The sequence below is a fragment of the Hemicordylus capensis genome, chromosome 2 (genome assembly GCF_027244095.1).
Source record: "Hemicordylus capensis ecotype Gifberg chromosome 2, rHemCap1.1.pri, whole genome shotgun sequence".
Classification (NCBI taxonomy): Eukaryota; Metazoa; Chordata; class Lepidosauria; order Squamata; family Cordylidae; genus Hemicordylus; species Hemicordylus capensis.
This window is the reverse complement of record NC_069658.1, coordinates 392099757-392120373: the sequence shown is the minus strand read 5'-3', so window position 1 is coordinate 392120373 and position 20617 is coordinate 392099757.

The window sequence follows — 20617 nt, the reverse complement described above, 5'->3', positions numbered from 1 at the left end:
ATCCTGGTGGTTCTCATGTGCAGCCGAACCCAAGCTGGGCATCCCCCCTAGTCTGGATTAGGCTGCGCCTGAGCACAGTCTCACTATAAGACCTAATTATGTGTGTCTGTCAGAATATAAACATCATAATGTATTAGTAGTGTGATGTATTAAATTTATCTAATATATTTATATACTCTTTTCCTAAGCAAGCTGTTCTAGAATTCATGGGTAGCATTCAGACTAAGTTAGCCATAACTAAGTTCCATTGAAATGCATGGGCCTCAAGGTAGTAAAGATAACTCTCAGTGATTTCAGTGGTGCTTCTCATGAGTAACTTTGTCTAAATGTTACCCCAAAATAAACCATTGCTTTTTGCCCTTAGCATGCATCTCTTATTTTCCATGAGTATTTTTGGTTACTCCAGATTTGTACAATTTTGGTGTTGTAAGCCGCCATGAACAGCTTGCTAGAAAGGTGGGGTACAAAAGTTTTAATTAACAAATAAAACAATAAACAAATAAACAAAACAAGGAAGCTTGTTGCAACCACCCAGGCTCAGCAATATGCTCATTAGCAGCACAGAAGAAATACTCGTGTTTTTGGAATACATACATGTATGGAATTTTGGAATATGTTGTGCAAATTGAATGGCTCTTTTGCATAACTTATTCTGGAATATTGAGAGGTGGGCAGAATACACCTCACTGTATCATCTGGTGACATGACTAATTGATAGAATCCCCAGTTACATACAAACAGGGAGTCAAGTAAGAAATAAAGTCAGCCTGTTTGGTTAGAGTCCATTATAACATCATGAAACTGGCTGCAGAATTCTGGAGCAGGCAATAATTCAATGTTATACCTGCAAATACCCATAAAGCGCAGGCCATTATGCGCAACGCTAGTGTTTTATGGTGCACTTGCTGCTGTTGCAGCAGCAGCAGGGTATTTTATGTTGCAGTACCGCAGTGAAGTGGTGCAGCACACAACAAAAATGCTGCAAAAGAAGGGAATTCTTACCTGTAAAGGTAGTCATGCAAGATGAAAGCCCTTGATCTTTTCATCCTCTTGGGTCAAACAGAGCCATAATAAGTGTCATTGTAACAGGTCACAGATTCTACTAGGTATTAGTTGAGGGCTGGGACTTTCTGGGCCAGATTATTTAATAATTAAAAGAATAGGCAGCACAATCATTAAATCTGATGGAGGCAGGTGGTGCTTCCAAACAGGAGGGAAGCTGCAAATCATACCCAGTATACCAAGCCACTCCCCAAATCCCTTCCCTCTATTTACTGAAAGCTCTTCCTCCCTATTTCACAACAGCAATTCCCTTGAAAGCCTTGGCTATCAGCCATGATTTATCTGAATATCAAATGCTGGAGATAAGAAGAGAAAGACTGTTATCATGTCCTGCTTCCTAAAAGACCTTTTTCTGGTCACTGCTGGATTAGCAGAGTAGTGAACTGGATAGAGACAAGTGACTTGCTCATCTGAGGTCCAACAGACCAGTCCTTTGATCCCAAAATTTGTAACATTCATTTTACAGGAACCAATCCACTTGAGCCACCCATGCAGTAATCAACTAATACTAGTAGGGACAAAGAGGGAGGGAACCCGTTTTGCACATGGGTGTGCTGGCATTGTCAGTCACATACAGTCTCAAACATCCAGATTTGTTTCGCACCCATACACATTGAATGTTTAATTATTTGTTTTATCATTTTTGCCTTTGGGATGTCCATTGGCTGAATTGGGGGCAGGGAGTTGCCCTTAAGACAGCCTCTTAGAAATTTACCTTCAGGATTTCCAAGTTTTTCTGACTTTCTCTTTCTCTTGGCTTAAATTACCCATAACCCTTTAACATCTGAATCACTATGTCTTCTACATTGTGTCAACCTCTTCCCTTCGGCCCCCATACCTGTCTTGGCCATCTAACCTAGATAGCACTGGGGGATGCACACCCCACCCAGACAAGTTCCCTGCATACCCATAGCTGGACCCCTGTAGTTTACTGACAATGTAAAAAGTACCATTCTTTCAAAGTGATTTTCTTTATTCTCATCAATCAAAATATATAAAAAGCATCAAACTCTGCCCCCCCCCAATTAACTTTGCCCCTTCTTTCCCCCCACTCAATACTGTTTCCACAGCTGCTACTGCCATTTAACAAATCATAAGCCATTCTGAGCTGGGAATGTGTGGATTTAACATTTCCTACAACATGCAGCCTGTTGCTGTGGCATGCAAAGGCGACCCCAGAATCAAGAACTGTGTTGTAATTGAGCAGACTGAACCACCAGTCATAGGCCCTGCATCTTGGGAACAACACGGAGAAGGCAGAGGCAGTTCTTAGCCTGAATCTGTTGTGTGTGAGAGATCACACAGAGGCTGCTGCTGCGGCTGCCCGATGCTTATTCATCCATTTGCTTTGCAAGCCGTTAAATTAGGTAGAGGGGAATCCTATAAACTGTGAAGAACTGTAATCCTGCTAGCATACACATTCTCTCTCCACTGTATCCCCACCCCCCTTAATCAGTGTCTTTCTTCTGTTACATAGCTCATCTGACTCATTCAGTACAGGGAACGGGGCCAGTATGTGTAAGGGGCTGCTGACATCATCCGCAGCTTAATAAAGATAAAATGTCTGCCAGAGAGGAGGACATAAGGGGAAGTCGCTGAACAGTATTGAATCTGGCCTGTTCATTGACACTTACTGGAACTTGGGCCCTTCGTGTTCAGAACCCAATCCTTTTCCTCTGTGATGTGACAAGAGAGTTCTACAAGATCAGGACACAATAAAAAAAATATCTTGCGGCCATGAAGGGAGTTGGTGGCTGTTAATATTTCATGCGATCTATGTAGCAGTGTCGGGCAACATAATGGATGGAAGCCTACGGCTGCAAGCCAGGGCATAATTACTTGGGCAATAAGTGTCACTGAAATCAGGAGGACTTCCCTGTTGAATAAACGTAGATAGCATTAGGCTTCAAGGCTGCAATCCTATGCACACCATGTATAATTTTGGAGTCCCACACATCCTTCCCAAGTAAGTGAACACAGAGAAACTTACTTCTGAGTAAAAACTTATAGAGGCTGGAGAAGCACAACCTGGGTTAGGCTGTGTGTGAGAACCACAGGGATCGGGCCTGAACCCAGAGGGGCAGTACCGCCTAGCTCCACTTTGAAATCTGGCTCTTAGCCAGGGTTAAGGGCTCGAGTAAGCCCTTGACCTGGGCTACAGGACCATATGTTCTCCGGGGCTATATTTAGCCCCAGCAAACACAGAGATGGGCGCCTAGAGCACCGTCTCCTGGGGGAATCCCTCAATGCATCGCACGTATCACGTAATTCATTGTGGGATCTCAAGAGGCCGGACACATTACCCCAGCCTCTGGAGCCCACACTGCAGGCATGCAGCATGGATCATCTGGGAGTGCGATCTGCCCTCCCCAAAACAGGCAGCAGTTGTCTGGGGTTGGTGGTGGAGGTGAGTTAAACCAGCCTTCCCCCAGCCTGCCCACCACCCCTCCCACTCGGCTGTGTGAACAACCTCATCAAATTCAACTGTGAGACTGCATTTCTGTGCACACAACTGGAGTCAGTCAGGCAAGTTGAGCACCAGGGCAAGAAGATAAGTCCTACTATTGATTTAATTAACTGAAGCTGAAACAAGGGCATACATAGCAAGAAAGGGCCTTGCGTGTCAGGAGCTGAATCCTAGGGAGATGATTCTGTAGAAATGGACAGCTTTTCAACTCTGCTGTTAGCAGTCAAGACTTGACTGGCTGCAGTAAACTCCAACCAGAAACTCTCAAGCCCTGTTCGGACATAGCATCAGACCTTGGGTGGACAATGCTGTGGTTAATCTGTGAAGCCGAGAATTATGCTGCCGATGATTGACTAACTGCAGTTTGGCAACCTCTGGCTTCTGGGCAGAAGGAACCCCTCCCTCTTCCTAGTCTGTCCAGGCTGCCCCTCAGCAAACTCCATTCCATGGCATCGCCAGACTACTGGCAAAGCATCAGTGTGCTAGTGAAGCTGCAGCCATTGGCCACAATGTTAGAGGAGGCGTGTTCAGCATGATTGCGATCATGTTGCTTTTTGGCAGTGTTTGCTAGCCCTTGGCGGGGCAGAGACATCGTAACCCTTTCATCCACTGTCTTCTGCAACTGGGGAGCAAGGGTCTTGTGTTGTGGCCCCCCTCTTCCCTCCCCTGGGAAGAGGGGATTGGGCCCCTCTCTTCCCACTTGTACTGAGGAAAGATAGACTGCACAAGCGATCCCTCTACTTTTCCTCATATGTTCACAGAATGAGTTTCAAGCCAGCAATGGCCATTTGTGACACACCCACATCAGCCCATTTTCCAGCACCTATGCTCTGAGATGCATAACCCCCCCTCCATTTCTCCAGGAACTTCTATTTTTTTCCTCCCCCCAGACTGCCATCCCTGTCCCGTATATGAGTGTTTATGGATGGATGGATAGAGTGAGACTGCTAGGAAGAGGGCGAGATTATTTAGCATTTGCCACTTTGATTTTTTGGTAGTATTGCTTTATTTGTTGTACAGGTTGGTAAGGGAAGGGGGGCCCAGCCCCTTCCCTCCAGTGCAAGCATGCTTGGTCTCGGCCAAACCTCATGAGAAGGCTCTAGACCCCATCTGGAGCAGGATTAAACCACACAAGAGATTATTCTTGTGTGACAAAGATCATGGATCCTGCTCCAGAGTGGACCTCTATGCCTGGCCATAGAGACACGCATGCAGGCTGGAGGGCTTTTACTGCCTGGCTCAGCTGACAGTGCCACCAAAGCCCTGGGATGGGTCCCTCAGCAACATCCCTCCCAGTCCTGGTGGCTGCCAGGAACCGAGAATATAAGCACCCCTTAAAAGAGTCTGGCCTCCCTGCAACACATCTCCATGCTCATTTTTGCTGCTCTCAGTCACCTGGCTGGCCAGGAACCATTCATATCCATGGGTGTCCTGTCCCGGAATGCCCCATGGTGGCAGGTTTGCATTCACCAAAGTGTCAGGCCCAGATGGAACTAATTAGCCTGGGACATAGGATTCCTCCCCGCTCTCTCCTTGTTTGCCCACCCACTCAAACACCCTAAGCGGTCTGGATTACTTTGAAGTCTGGATGGGTTGGGTGCAAGGTGGAAGGTGTGGGGTATGAGTTCTATTGTTAATCAGTGCTGCTGGGAGACCCACAACAGTGGGAGTCCCTATGGTTGGAAGGTTTACCTCATGAGAGTGCAGTCAAATGGAGAGCTAAAACACATTAGTATTTCTGTTTTCTCCGGTGGACTATCCCTCTCATGAGAAGGCTAACTCCCCAGCCGGCAAGCCAGCATGAGGATGAGAGTGTGTTGAGTCTTTCTCACTGCTTTGCCCAGGTCTGCAAGCCTAGTGGAATGCTTGGTTACAGTCAACCTATCCCCAGGATTCTATGCCCACCTTAATATACATATCCCCTCATAGGAAGTCAATAGAATCTGTTCCTGGAGTACCAGATGAGCAGGCCTGGCCCTTCTGTGGTTCGGCAACCGGTGTCTTCCCCCAGGATTCTCAGGCATGTCCCTTGGTTTGGTCCCCCCACCTCCTGCACCTTTGTGTAAATTAATGCCAAAGAAACCATACTCCATTGATAAGATCTGTGAGCCCCAGGAATGGGGCTAGATAGGGTGTTAGGTCAGTGAACAGGATCCTTGCACATGTGTCTATTCTCCTTATTTTATGTAAAGCATGCTTTCCCCAATGTTCTGTCCTTATAAATGTAAGAACTGCAGGGACACCACATCCCTGTTGCCAAGCAGTGGCAGGAGGAGCAAGGGGATGGCAGAGGGCAGGGCATCAGCTCCAAGAGGCAGCTAGTGAGAAACTCAGCCACCCTAGAACTGATGCATTTATGGGCTGCTCTGAGCCAGCCTCTCTATGGTGATGGGAGCGGGAGGAGACTGCATGCGAAACCCCAGCTTCAGTGGTGGCAGAATTCAGACAACACAATACTGCCTTCTAATCTTAGGTTTCAGCAGCGAAACTCACTACAAACCGAGGGTTAAAATTCAGGGTAACTTCATGCTTTCGGACAATCACAAATTCAAACCTCTGGCACGTTTACCTCTGGTTTCACGTTATGTCCGAATGGGACCTCAGACTAAACCCAGTTTTGAAGAAGAACAAAACTTGCATATGAGACAAACTGAGAAAGACCACATTGCTGGCTTGTCATGAGGGAAAAGCAGCTTAAGGAACACATATAGGCTTAGTCTCCAGTTCAAACTCAGTTTAGATTTCAAGTACAGTTACTTGAAGTTGTAGGTTTAGATTTCAGGCCAGCTTAAAGACTGGAGCACAGGTTTAGGAAAGTGATAATTTCAGGTAGGCTAAAATCAAGGCAGACCTTTGCATTCCCTGGGAGCTGACAGTGCCCTACCCATCCATTAGTCAGCACTTGGTGTCCTCTCCTTCACGTCCACCCCACCAAAAAACCCTCACAATTTCAGGGGACCCTAATCTTTATTTACTCCTTGTAGTCTGGTGCATATCAGTAGCCAAGTCACATCCGAGGAATAGGTCCCTTTTCCTTCCTTTAAACAAAGCCTTCCTATTCTAGTTGACCACAAGAGAAATTTGGGAAGAACTAGCCAGATGTATAACTTAGGGCTAGTTTCCGAGGGAGCATGATGAGATGTCATGGATAACAGGAAGCAGCTAGGTGAATTGCACACTGGTGCAAGTTTACTAAAAGGATGAGGAAACTAACTCCTTCTCCATTTAAAAAACTCAGCACCCTTACATCTTAATTGCTTTCCAAGTATCCAAGTATTTATTTTCCAAGTAAAGCCCTAAAGAACTTTAAAAAAAATATTAAAAGGGGGGAAAAGGAGCCAACAGCAATCAATATGATGACGTATGATGGCAAAAAAGCCAACAAAAGAGGAGATGCTATTGAGTGTATTACATAGAATGTTACATGGAATACATCTGCCATTTGGGCAGAAGTCATGGGTATATGCTCAGTGCAATGAGCTCCTGGCTTTCATGGAACAAGTTTGATCTCTTGAAACAGAGGCAGCTGACCTGGAGAAGCTGAGAGAGTCAGAGAGGTACATGGAAGAATTCCTCAGAGATATCTCACTCGCAAGCTGACAGCTCTTATGCTGTTACGGAGAATGAGGTCGTATTGAAATGACTGCAAACATAGTCATTCTGAGGAAGTGGGAAATGATCCTATAAAAAGGACCTGTTCTTTGGATAATGAATTCATATCCTTTTGTGCCAATGATACCCACCAGATCTGAGGAGCAACTTGTAGTGGGCAATTTTATCAATATTAGGTACATAGGACCCGGATGGAGTTAACAGGGAACAGTGACTATAGCACTATCAAATTCAACATATATTAATCTTGGGAAATTGCTGAACAAATAAGTACAGACACACTGGACTTTAAAAGAGGAAACTTCTAAAAAAAATATGAAGGACTGATTAAAAGAGAAGCTGAAAGAGAAAGTCAAAAAAGTCAATTATCTCCCAAATGTATAGAGGTTATTTAAAATCACAATAATAGAAGCTCGGCTAGAATGTAAATCACAAAGTAGGAAAGCGACCAGGTCCTCACATAGAATATGATTAAAATCATCAAGATAAACAGTAAAAACTTACTGAAATACATCAAAAGCAGGAAACCTGCCAGGAGCAGTTGAACTTTTAGATGACAAAGGAGCAAGAAGGATGTTTGAGGAGAATATGGTGATGGCAGAGAAGTTGAATGAATGAGAACTGAGTAAAAGAGGTGATGTTCTACGGCTTACCAGCAAATTAAACATTAACAAATCACTGAGTTGAAATAGCAACCACCTGCGAACAACAACTCACAGGTTCCTTAAGAATTCAAAAGTGAAATTGCTGGTCTTCTAGCAAAAATATGTGACTTGTCCCTAAAATTGGCCTCTGTGCCAGAGGACTGGAAAGTAGCCAATGTAACACTGATGTTTTAAAAGGCATCTGAGGATTGTTTTTGTGATTAATACCTAAGTACTAAACTTTTCATAAGGGGTTAAAGAAACTGCTTTGCTCTCTCCTTCCTCTCACTGCAGATCAGGGGCATACCTAGGGTAGGGCTGGCAGGGCACATGCCCCGGGCGCCACTTGAAAGGGGGCGCCATTAAAAAAAATTCTTTTTAAGCTGCCGAAAACAAAATGGCCACTGTGCGTGCTCAAATGGCCTCTGTGAGGCGCTAGGCCATGCCAGGCCTCACAGAGGCCATTTGAGCATGTGCGGTTGCCACTTTGTTTTCAGCTGCCTTTTTAAAAAAATGTATTTTTAAAAATGGCCATTGCACATGCTTAAATGGTCCCTGTGAGGCCCTAGAGGCCAGCAGGGGGAGGGGGAACCTTTGCAGACCCCCCCCCCACAGCCTTTAGGAACCCCCCCTCCCCAAAGGGGCTACAGGTTAAAAAAAATTAAATGTAATATAAGTCACTGTACACATATTCAGATTGGCACTATGCACAGAGAATCAGGGCTTGTGAATACTGAGCCGAAGCTTATGAGCTAGGATTATATTCATTTGCTCTTACTTTGCTTCTTGTGATAAGTGAGTTAAATGTGATGTCTTAATAATATGACTATTAATGGTGAGTTTGTCTTTGAATCAGTGTGAAATCCTTTGTATTAAGGCCCACTGGGAGTTTCTTGCTCTCTTTCTCTTATTTTAACTGTCTTTCTGAAATACTAGACTATATTCCAAGCAGTGACACAGTTTACTCTGAATATCCTTTAATTATTTTCAGAGTATCTGGGAAAAGTCAAATTCTCCAGTTACTTTTTAAAACATATGTAATAGTGATGCTACAAAGCATAGTAGAGAATTAGACAGGCAGTTCTGTTTAGTTTTCCACGTATACCTCCACATAGTATTGGGGTATTTCATGAGTCCCAGCATCCTGAAATTTGTAGTTTTCCAGCATTTTTGGGTCTGGCTACGTCCACTGCTAAATAATTTTTGAAAGATTAAAAGATTAATGAGCTTGACTTGTATTTGTGAGCTGATATTCTGGTAAAGTTATCTGAAAGATGGGTGTCAGATGTTTGGACAGGGGTGCAATTTCAGTGCTTGCCCTAGGCGCTATTTTTCCTAGATACACCTCAGCTGCAGATAGTACACCCAACGGTGAGCCACCAAGCTCAGCTCAGCACTGCTTTCAGTTACGCATAGGTGCCATGATTGACTCCCTATCTCGTCCAATCCTAAGGGCAGCCCTGAGCTTGGATGTGTCTGTGTGTGTACACGTGAGCATGTGTATAACTGAATGCTGAATGCGGAGGAATTTTAATTCCTAGTCCAAATGAGTTTAAGAAGGAGACATGTTTCTCCCCCCTCCAGTTGGTTTCTGTGGTTAAGGCATGAGTTATACAACTTGCAGATGTATTCTCAAGTTCTGGATTGGAGAATGTATACTAAATAGTGTGGGCCTCTCTGTAATTTCCCCCCCACAGCTGTGTTTTTTAAACAATGAAGGAATCAAACATATCAGCAACTGATTATTGCCTGAACATGACATCCTCATAGCATGGAGCTGAGGTCATCTTTAAAATGAAGGTATGAATGCCACAGCAAATTCTTAGTATTTTAGATTTTAGATAAAAATATACTGTCCTCTCTATTGTGACACAATTTTTTTTAAAGATCAAGTTTAGTATTTCTAAAAACACATCATTGTGCAATCAGAGAGACAATGAGGTGATTCTCATGATTGGGAGAAATCGGGCTAAGGGAGCCTAGCCTGATTTCGCTCACGCGTGAGAACCACCGGGCTGGCAGCCGAGCCTGGTCTCACCAAAGCTCACCAAAGGTTACGCTCTCCTAAGCCCAGGTTAGTGGAGTGAGCGCTCTGCTAACCTGGGTTTCTGGATTGTGTGTTGCCACAGCGTGGCTACGCACCTCAGCAACTCCTGAGTAGACTCCTGACCAGTAGGCTAAAAAGCAGCCTCCCAGCTCAGGGGTCTCTTGCGCACGGCATGCTGGAACTTCCAGGGGCCACATGGCTCCTGATCCCCACAGCCCTCGCCGGCTCCATGATGGAGCCTGCAGTTGTGTGGGCGGCTGATCCGGCCACCCAGGGTTCTGCGTGTGCTCATCTATGGGGAGAGCGAGCTAAACTTGCTCTCCCCACCTAACCCCACCTGGCGGTTCCCACTGATCGTGGGAACTGCCTCAGTGGTTAGCATGTCTGAATAGAAACTGGGTTCAAATCCCCACTCAGCCATGAAGTTTATTGAATGGCCCTGGGCCACTTGCCATCTCTCAGCTTAACTCTCCTCACAGGACTGGTGTGAGGATGAAAACTGGAGGGAGAACATTGTATGCCATACTAGGCTTCTTGAAAAAAGTGTAGGGCAGAAACATAACAAATAATTCTGAATAACTTGGGCTAAATTGTTTCAATCCAATTCTCTTGATGACAATATTTCCTGGGAGTTCTCCACACAGCAGGCTTTACCGGGAGTTTTCTGGGAGGCTTTCTCATGAGCTCGAAGTTATCCCCCAAACCCGACACAAAAAGTGGATATTTTTACCCTGGTTATAGATCAGGCTGCACTCTAATGCACAGCGAAAAACCCAGATTTTGTGTGAAGTGCTCCCTTCATAGCTCGCAGGGACTTTGGGGTAAATCTGCCCAATATGTGAACGCACACCCTCAGTTCCGGAGGAGAGGTGAGCTAAAGGGCTTAAAGCAATGTGTGGGGAGAAAAAACTTCCGATGTATATATTTTGTCATCGAACTCCTGTTTAGCATGGGGACTAAGCTTTAATTATCACTGGTTTTGTAACTAGAGTATTTTGTTGAAATTACATTTCAATTATTAGGTTTTCTGCACTATGCAATAAACTAATTGGTTTTTCAGTTCACTATTTGTTAAGTCATGATTTCACAGTGTGTGACTTTGTATTCTGAGACTTGAGCAGATAATAAATAACAGATAATACAAGCATGTACTATCAGTATCAGCAGACAGGCAAGTAAGTAATTTCCTAGAGCCCCTTCCCTTGGATTCCAAGGCCTGCTGTTGCCACTTTAGAACAAAGCACAGAAAAGATCCATCCCTTGCATTTAAACTTGTTGTCAGTAGGGGGAGCAAGCTGGTGGGGGATTTAAAAGCCAGCAGGAAGCAAAAACAGAATTCTTGTCTGGTCAGCCTCAGCAGCAGGAACTCATTCAGTTGCTAAAGGCACCAGTTTGCCACTCTGCCAGAAAAGAGTAGCAAACTGTAGGATTTTATTTGTTATGTTGTCTTATTGTTTTATTCTTGTAATCTATACCAAGCAGTATTGTACTGGGGTGGGATATACATTTTTCAAACAATCTCCCCAGGGACACTTACTCATCTGGTGATTACTTGATTTGCTTTCTTCTTGTTGGGGATGATCCAGACTGATTTTGTCTAAGTCTCATTGAAATTTACCTGTCATGAACATTACTAACTTGTCTCATTTATTGCAATGGTGCTTAGTCATGACTAACGTAGTCTGGATCCTGCTCCCTGTCTTTTATTGGATAATATCTTTATTATTTCTAGGATTATGCATAAAGATAATAGCAATAAAAGTGTGTTGCTGTTTCATTGCTAACTCATTGCTGTTTGCTGATGCTTTTATTGTTGGCCTCCTCTGATTGCTGCTTCAGTTGGTTTTAGTTGTGTTATGGTTTTTAAAAATTACTTTACTAGCTGTTGTGCCCATCAGAAAACTTTACTTTAAGAAGGGTTTGGATAACTTCATGGAGGAGAGGTCTATCAACGGCTACTAGTCGGAGGGCTGTGGGCCACCTCCAGCCTCAAAGGCAGGATGCCTCTGAGTACCAGTTGCAGGGGAGTAACAGCAGGAGAGAGGGCACGCCCTCAACTCCTGTCTGTGGCTTCCAGCAGCATCTGGTGAGCCACTGTGCGAAACAGGATGCTGGACTAGATGGGCCTTGGGCCTGATCCAGCAGGGCTGTTCTTATGTAAAAGATGGACAGGAATGACTTTTCAGACAATCTGAGACTTCTCTATGGAACTACTCTGGAGTAAAGGGCCTCGAGGGAAAGTGGGGGCCCTGACTCTGCCCTGCTATTCCCTCATGGCATGCCCACAGCACTTCACTTGGTGCCACTTCTCCATGTCTTCCAATTCCTTCCCCCTCAAAACCAGACCTCTTCAGACAAGGAGGCACGGAAAGGCAAGCCTGGCTCCTAGACAAAGGCCTTTGCTTCAGGGGCCCTGCCTGGATGGTCACAGTGCACCACCCTTGACCAGTAGCCACTGGCCAGTGGGATGTTGCAGCCACAGCCAGCCTCCCGCTGCTTGAATCTAGTCTTGCCTCAAAAAACACAAAAGGAGAGGGGCTGGTATACAGCGTCCCAAAGTGAGCTGCAAAAAGGGAAGCAGGTGGCAATGTGAGACACAAGAGAATTATTATTATGATTATTACATTTATATCCCGCTCTTTCTCCAAGGAGCCCAGAGCAGTGTACTACATACTTGAGTTTCTCCTCACAACAACCCTGTGAAGTAGGTTAGGCTGAGAGAGACGTGACTGGCCCAGAGTCACCCAGCTAGTTTCATGGCTGAATGGGGATTTGAACTCGGGTCTCTCCGGTCCTAGTCCAGCACTCTAACCACTACACTACGCTGGCATTGGAACATTCAGAGAAGGGGATAGAGACAGGGCAAAGCCTAGAGGAGCCATTTCTCCATTGCAAACAATGGCATTTAATTTCAGTTAATGAAAACAAATTAAACATCGGAGGTGCTCTTCTTGTGTACAGGAATGGAGGACCTGCCAGTTCCAAATGTCTAAAGCTTTCCGTGCCCCAGTAGGTGAGAGGAAGTAGTACAGCATGAGTGACCACGCTACGAATATACACTTGGAAATTATATATACGGTATAGATCTTATTTTCATTTTTGTTGTTAATCATCTTTTATTGAAAGCCATGTTATACATGTTTAAAATAAATTAATTATAAAGGTATGCAGTGGCAGATTAAATTTCATATACAGATTTTAGGCACAAGTTTGAATTTATATTCTATGCCACATTTGTTGTTAGATTCACCACATTAATTCAATTCTGATATGTAGCTCGGACCATATAATAGCAAAACCTGTATCTGTCTAGAAACTTGTATAGCTTTCATCTTCCTAATATTTGAGGGTTTCTCTAAATCAATTATCTTTACTCTGTTTGCAAATGCGATGTATTTCTTAATATAGGACTGGTTTTTCTTTTCATGTGGTTTTAAAAGGCAGCAGCAACCAAGACAGCCTACAACCAGGAGAGGAGAGAACTAGGCGAAGGAAACTGGGTCACTTCTGTTTCCACTTTCTAGCTGATCATAGTAAGATCAGAAAATCAATTTGTATTTTAAACCTTTTTTTAAAACAAAACAACTTCTAGTCAAATTAATATGGACAATATCCTTCAGAAGTTAGTTTGTTGTTGTTGTTGAAATTGTAATATAGAACATTTGCCTCTTTTGCTTCATGCCAACCTGCTTCCATGGTTGGGACGTGCAGAGTCACAAATTGGATTGTGATGTCTCTTAGAGAATCAAGGATGAAAGCAGACAGATTAGGTGTATATTAATGACACCAGACAGGTACGTGGCACTTTCCCCACAAGGCACAGGGACAATTCAGGACAAGGAACTGTGGATCAAAAGAACAATTTATTTTTAACACTTTAAGGGGGGTTGAAAGTTGTTGTAAGGCCCTCATCACATTACATTTGGGGGCAGAAGTAGTAAGAAATCTGTGAATTGTGCGTTTGTTTGTTTTTCAAAATGTATGTGGCTGCTTTATCATTCCAAGGCTTCAATGTTTCTGGATCTATCAATATAGGCAACAAGAATGAGGAAAAATACAGCTTTAATTCAAAGTGAATCTCCAGAATTAATACAGTAACTTAAAGGCTTATTCTGCTCTAACAGCCCCATGTGATCTTAGGGCATAAATTACATATTGTTAACTAGTGCCGTGTGTGGTGTGGTGTGTGTATGTGTATCTATATATCTATAAATGTGCGTGTGTGTGTATACACACATATACAGACACAATTTATATTTATATATATCTCATATTACACACACACACATATATATATATACACACATACACACACACTCTCTCTCTCTCACTACATCATCTCCCTTAACTATTTTATAATAACAAAACAATTAAACTTACATATTAACTTTGTTTATTGCACTATGAAAAAAAGTTATCTTCAACAGGTTATTAACATGTCAGTGGGATTTGTCCGACGTATAAGTAGGTCTATGAACAGTAGAACAATTAAGCCACTTCTGATAACTGTTCACACTAAATTTAAAAAACAACAGCAAAGTATCTATTCAACTTTGTTGTAGGTCAAGGCTTCTTGAAGTGGGATTCTGGACCACTAAACAGGGTGCGGGAAGGGTTGAGAGAACTGCAACCGTCTGGCATTTTGTAGTGTAGGCCTGCATAACTTGGAAGTAACCCGCTAAATGCAACATTCTAGCTGTATATGGCAATCCACTATGGACTCTATAAATCTCTTATGATATGAAGGGCAGATGGAGAACATTTATTTTAAGCAGGGTACCATACCCAGCTTCAGGATTCCAACCATGAACATCCACCAGTAACTTCGACTTGATAACAATCCTAATGGCATTAGGATCATTAGTGTGTGTGTGTGCATGTCATGAAATGGAATTAAGGTTGCTGTGTGCAAAATATGAAGCATCCTGAGTAGTTACCTAAATGCAACTATTGTTTCATGTGCCAGTCAATCAGATTAATTGTCTCACTAGACACTGAGGTGCACCTGTGTGTGACTCTTCTCAGCCTTTCCCTTGAGGTGACGAGAACGACCAATCAAACCCAGGAATCAATGCATAGTGAGCCTGTGCTTTCCCACTATACCAGTGATCTTCACTGTTTTTCAAGTGGGGGCCACTTTGGTAAGAAAGCTTCAGTGTGAGAGCCATTTCCCACTGTACTGACCTCTGAGCAGTACTCTACTTTCAACAGTGCTGGGAGGGCCCTTTAGGAGAGAGACAGACAGAGCCCTCTCTGAAGAGCTCTACGGAGAAAGTGCAGGGAAGGGTTACTTTTCCCAACACTCTGTGCAGCCTTCCAAGATGGTGCAGTGACTCAGTTTCCCTTAAAGGAGTCCTACCAATGCTAGGCAAAGCACCTATGGGAACAGTGGCCTCCACATGGTGCCAGGGGAATTGTACAGAGTATTCAGCTTTGGCTGAAGCTTCACACAGGCCCAATAAACAGTTAGTCAGGGAGTCACACTTTGGGTTGATGGGGGTCACCACCAGCCCGCCTCTGGGCTTTACAATGAAGAACACTGCACTGTACTATATAGCACCATGTACATCCACTTCAGTACTGGCCCATTTGGATGAGGTTGCTGGGTGTGATGCAGGACAAGAGGAGAGGGGAGGGAAGAGAAGGGTACATACTGTATCATGCATGGGCTAGAGCAGGGATTCTCAACGTTGGGTCCCCAGATGTTATTGGATTTCAACTCCCATAATCTCCAGGCCCAGTGGCCTTTGGCTGGGGATTATGGGAGTTGAAGTCCAATAACATCTGGGGACCCAACGTTGAGAATCCCTGGGCTAGAGGGTGCCATCATGAGTCTTTCATCTGTGTGCTCCTGTCTGTGTGATTAAGGTGCAGTTAAAGTCCTGTTGCCTTGCCCTTTCTAGAATCACTGTCATCAGTTAGCATCCTCAAAAGATGCGTTTTGCCTTGTGGCTGCCATATCTCTCTATATAATTTGCTAAGAGGTATGTGTGGCTAATCCCATGTGTGGCTGCTCTCGCGAGAGTTCACAAGCAAGCTGCTGGGATGGGGAGAGGAAAGCAACAGTGGCAATGGTGAAGATAAGGCCAATGGGCAAATGGGTGGGGAGAGAAAGCAGCCAGGGCAGAGAGAACATGGTGACTGGGGGGGTGGGGAGAAAGCGACGGGCTGCTGCAAAAAAAGGTGAACGGGTGGGCGGTGGGGAGAGAGGAAGCGGCAGGCAGTGGCTGGCCAGAGAAAGAAAATGGCGGGCAGGCAGGGAGGAGAGTAAGCAGTGGGCAAGGAGCGGGGGGGGGGAAGGGTGCCAAGTGCCTAGATAGCCCAGCTGCCATTCCTACGAGACCGGCTGAGCAGGCAGCAGAGAGGGCAGCACAACCTCCCTCTCTGGGCCACCTGCCAGCCAAATGACATGTCGGGCCACACTGGGGCCAAATTAGGCCTCTCTGCACCTGTACAGAGAGGTGAGGAGATGGCACTGCCTCCTTCTCTGGGGCGGGCAGAGGGAGAGAGAAATGGGCAACTGGCGAGTGGGTGCAAGGGAGGAATGGGCAAACGGCGGGAGGGAAGAATGGGCATCTGGTGAACAGGAGGGGAGGAACGGGCGATCGAGTGGGGAAAGGGAAGAACGGGCGATGCTCTGTGCAGGTTCAGCTAGTATATAATAAGAACATAAGAACAGGCCTGCTGGATCAGGCCCGAGGCCAATCTAGTCCAACATCCAGTTACACACAGTGGCCTTATCAGATGCTGCTGAGAAGCCCACAGGCAAGAGGTGAGGGCATGCCCTCTCTCCTGCTGTTGTTCCCCTTCAACTAGTATTTAAAGGCTTTGTGCCTCTGAGGCTGGAGGTGGCCTATAGCCACCAGACAAGCAGCCATTGATAGGCCTTTCCTCCATGAATTTGTCTAACCCTCCCTTTAAAGCCATTCAAGCTAGTGGCCATCACCACATCCCATGGCACAGAATTCCACAGATTAATTATGTGCCATGTGAAAAAGTATTTCTTTTTGTTGGCCCTGAATTTCTCGGCCTTCTGTTTCATGGGATGACCCCTGGTTCTAGTGTTGTGAGAAAGGGATAAATCTTTCTCTCTGTACACTTTATCTACTCCATGCATAATTTGATACTCCGCAATCATTTCTCCTTAGTCGGCTCTTTTCCAAACTAAAAAGCCCAGATGCTGTAGCTTTGCCTCATACGGAAGGTGCTCCAGGCCTCTAATCATCTTGGTTGCTCTCTTCTGCATCTTTTCCAGTTCTACAATGTCCGTAAGATATGGTGACCAGAACTGAACACATTTCTCCAGATCTGACCACACCACAGATTTGTATAATGCCATTATAATATTAGCATTTTTATTTTCAACCCCCTTCCTAATGATCTCTAGCATGGAATTTGCCTTTTTCACAGCTGCCGTGCACTGAGTCAACACTTTCAACAAGCTTTCCAACAAGCTTTTTCTGAGTCGACACTTTCCACCAGGACACCAAGATCTCTCTCCCAAGCAGTCACTGATAGCTCAGACCCCATCAACATATATGTGAAGTTGAGTTTTTTGCCCCAATATGCATCACTTTACACTTGCTTATATTGACCTGCATTTATCATTTTATCGCCTACTCACTCAGTTTGGAGAGATCCTTTTGGAGCTCCTCACAATCTGTTTTCGATTTCACTACCTTAAATTGTTTAGTGCAATTGTTTGCAAATTTGGCCACTTTGCTGGTTATCCCAACTTCTAGATCATTTATGAATAAATGTAAAAGCCCTGGTCCCAGTACAGATCCCTGGGGGACCCCACTTCTTACTTCCCTCCATTTAGAGAACTGCCCATTTATTCCTACTCTCTGTCTCCTGTCTCCTTATCCCATGACTGCTAAGTTTACTCAAGAGCCTTTGATGAGGAATGAGTTCCTCACCAAAGTTCCTTGAGGAGGGGAAGAATAAAGAGCAAGCTGTTGCTCAGCTGGTGGGCCCCGTCTCCCTCAGGGACCTGGGGCATTTGTCCTCCCTTGTTCAATTATAGCTCCACCCTTGTTTCTTTGTCCAAGTGGCTCCCTCACTCACTCTTGCTAAATGCTGCTCCCATTCCCTCCAACTGCATCACTCGCAACCACCTCAGTTACATGGTGATTAGCATGGTCTATGTGAAATCAAATCACTGTTAGCCTGGTGGGACTCAAACCTTTTCTGGGAAACTTCTGGGTTCTACATGTATGCATTACCCACCCAGGTGAGTGGGTAAGTCATGAAAGACCCTTGAGGAGCAAGGGGCTGCTGGGAGCATGGTCTCTTGGGAGGGCTGTGTGATATTGGGTAGAATGACAGATCTGTGGTGTCCCTGCTGTTACAGCATGTTGATTGGTGCCTTACATGTATAGGTGATGTGGGAGTGGTGTTGGTGAGTGATCAGTGGCGCTCTTAGCCCTGGACTTTGGGGCCGATGTCCATGGCCTCCACAACACGAGGGCCCCCAAATCTGTCCCAGTTGGTGTGGTTGCCACAGGCCTGCACTGTGCTGGACAGTTGAGTGTGCTTATGACCTGTGCCAGGTGCTTTAGAGACAGAGTGGGGAAATAAATATGTGGAATGGGAATATGTTAAGTCGCATGTTGAGAAATGTTTCTGCTAATGCATATTTGCATAAATAAACCTATTTTATATTCTTACATTCTTGTGAGTCCAGTTGCTGGTTGTGCCCTCAAGAACCCATGTGTTAAAAATACTGCATGTGCCACAGTGTGTGCGTGTGTAGGGGGATGATGCTTAACTTGCAGTGGGGGGGCTGCAAGGGGGGCCTCCAAAGGCCTTTCAGTCCAGGCCCCAAAATTACACACTGTGAAGAGCTTCAAAAGGCTTTCACCAAACTGCACAAATGGGCAACAAAATGGCAAATGAGATCCCGTGTAAGCATAAGGATCAGACTGAACTGGGAAGTTATGATCATCTAGACAGAAAATCTTAACTTCACATATACCTGCGTCAAGTCTGATACAGCTGTGACTACCCTGAAAAAGACCTTGAAATTGTAGTGGCAAGCTCACTGTAAACATAAATTCAGTCTGTTTCAGAAGTGAAAAGGGCAAACACAGTATCATCTCGCTGGCTGCTACTGGATGCAAAAGGCTGACCTAGCTGGGCCTTCATCTGATCTAGCAAGGCAATTCCTGTCTTCTTACCCTGCATGAACAATATTTGTACATGGCCTCCCAAAATCTCAAAAATGTATTTTGGCCTCACTTACAAATGCATCCCAAAGTTGTGTATCAGCAGCTCATAGTGACTTCAGGAACTGACCCAGGGGAAAGGTTCCCCTCCTCCCACACTGTAGGGCGAAATGGCTGATTTCTGAAAAAGATATTGGGCATTTCAGTTATGGAATGCCCGCACACCATTATTCTAATTTGGCCTGATTATTACAAAACTACCAAAGGGTTTCGGAACTGAAGTCATAGTCAGAAAAGAGGATCCAATCTCAAGAAGCTCTCACTATGTGTAGTTTTCTCAATCTGTGCTGACTACCAGCTACACAGCTGCCATGTACTGAGGTGGTTGTCTGCATCAGACGGAGTGCATAATAACACACAAGATACAGATGGAGGATGAGCTTTTGGAACACTGGTGTGAGAATAGCTTTTTAAGGGCTTATGAAGGGGTTGGGGGGAGACAACTTTGCATATTACATTAGCATGTAAACAATATCCTTAGTACCAGAGAGATGGCCCATGCCACTGGGGTCTGAGGCAGAAAATCTAAAGGATCTTCTTCTTCTTCTTCTTCTCCTCCTCCTCCACCACCAACACCTCCTGCTCCATGGAAAAAAATATAATGAACTACAAAACTGACTATTTGATACCCCTTTGCACTCCGATACTGGAGACTCCAGTATCTGTCATCTCACACTGCATACTTATAGGGGTTACTTCTGTTCAGCACATTACTACTACTAGATATTTATACATGTTGCTTTTCAACAACAAAAAAGTTCTCAAAGCAGTTTACATAGAAAAAGAAATTATTCTCTGTCTCAAAAAGATTCACAATCTAAAACAAACAAACTAGAAAAATGATGTGCTGAGACTGGATAGGGAGGATTACTCTCCTCCTGCAAAATAGAACTGCTTTAAAAGGTGTTTCTTTGCCAAGTTAGCAAGGACATAACAACAGCAGAGCTTGAAGTTAATCTGGGATTGACTGAAAGCAGTGGATTCCTCAAGCTAAGGGTCGTGATATATTTTCATTCATGCCCCTAGAAGAGTTCATTCATAAAAAAATAAAATAAAAAAGATTACCCAAAGTTATCACACAACCACCACTCCGAATTGAGGATTTCTTTACAAGGTTGTCCTTTTTGTCAACGGGAGGTTGTCAACAGCAGTTTGCTCTGCTATGAAATCAGTAAAAACAGAGATAAAATAAAATGTCAAGGAATTACTTTTCCAGTAACAGTCTCTGCTCCCCAAGAGCAATAAGGATCCGGAAGTTATAGGCAGTGTTTCCGATAAAGCCCACCCGTTGTCTATATCTTTTTCTGTTGTGTGATAACTTTAGTTTTCAAGATGACCAGCCTTTTCAAAGGAAATGAATCACAGCTGTTCTTTCTTGTTTTTCCAGCTGAGCATGTTGGCTACAGTAAAGCTCATCAATGAACTTGGCTTTTACAAACTACGCTTTTCTTTTTTTTTACAACGGAATGGGAGGGTGGGAAAACAGCCAATCAACAAAGGGAGTAGAATTTCCAGTTCAGTTCAAACAAGAGCATAGTTTTATCCCTCCCTTAGGAGA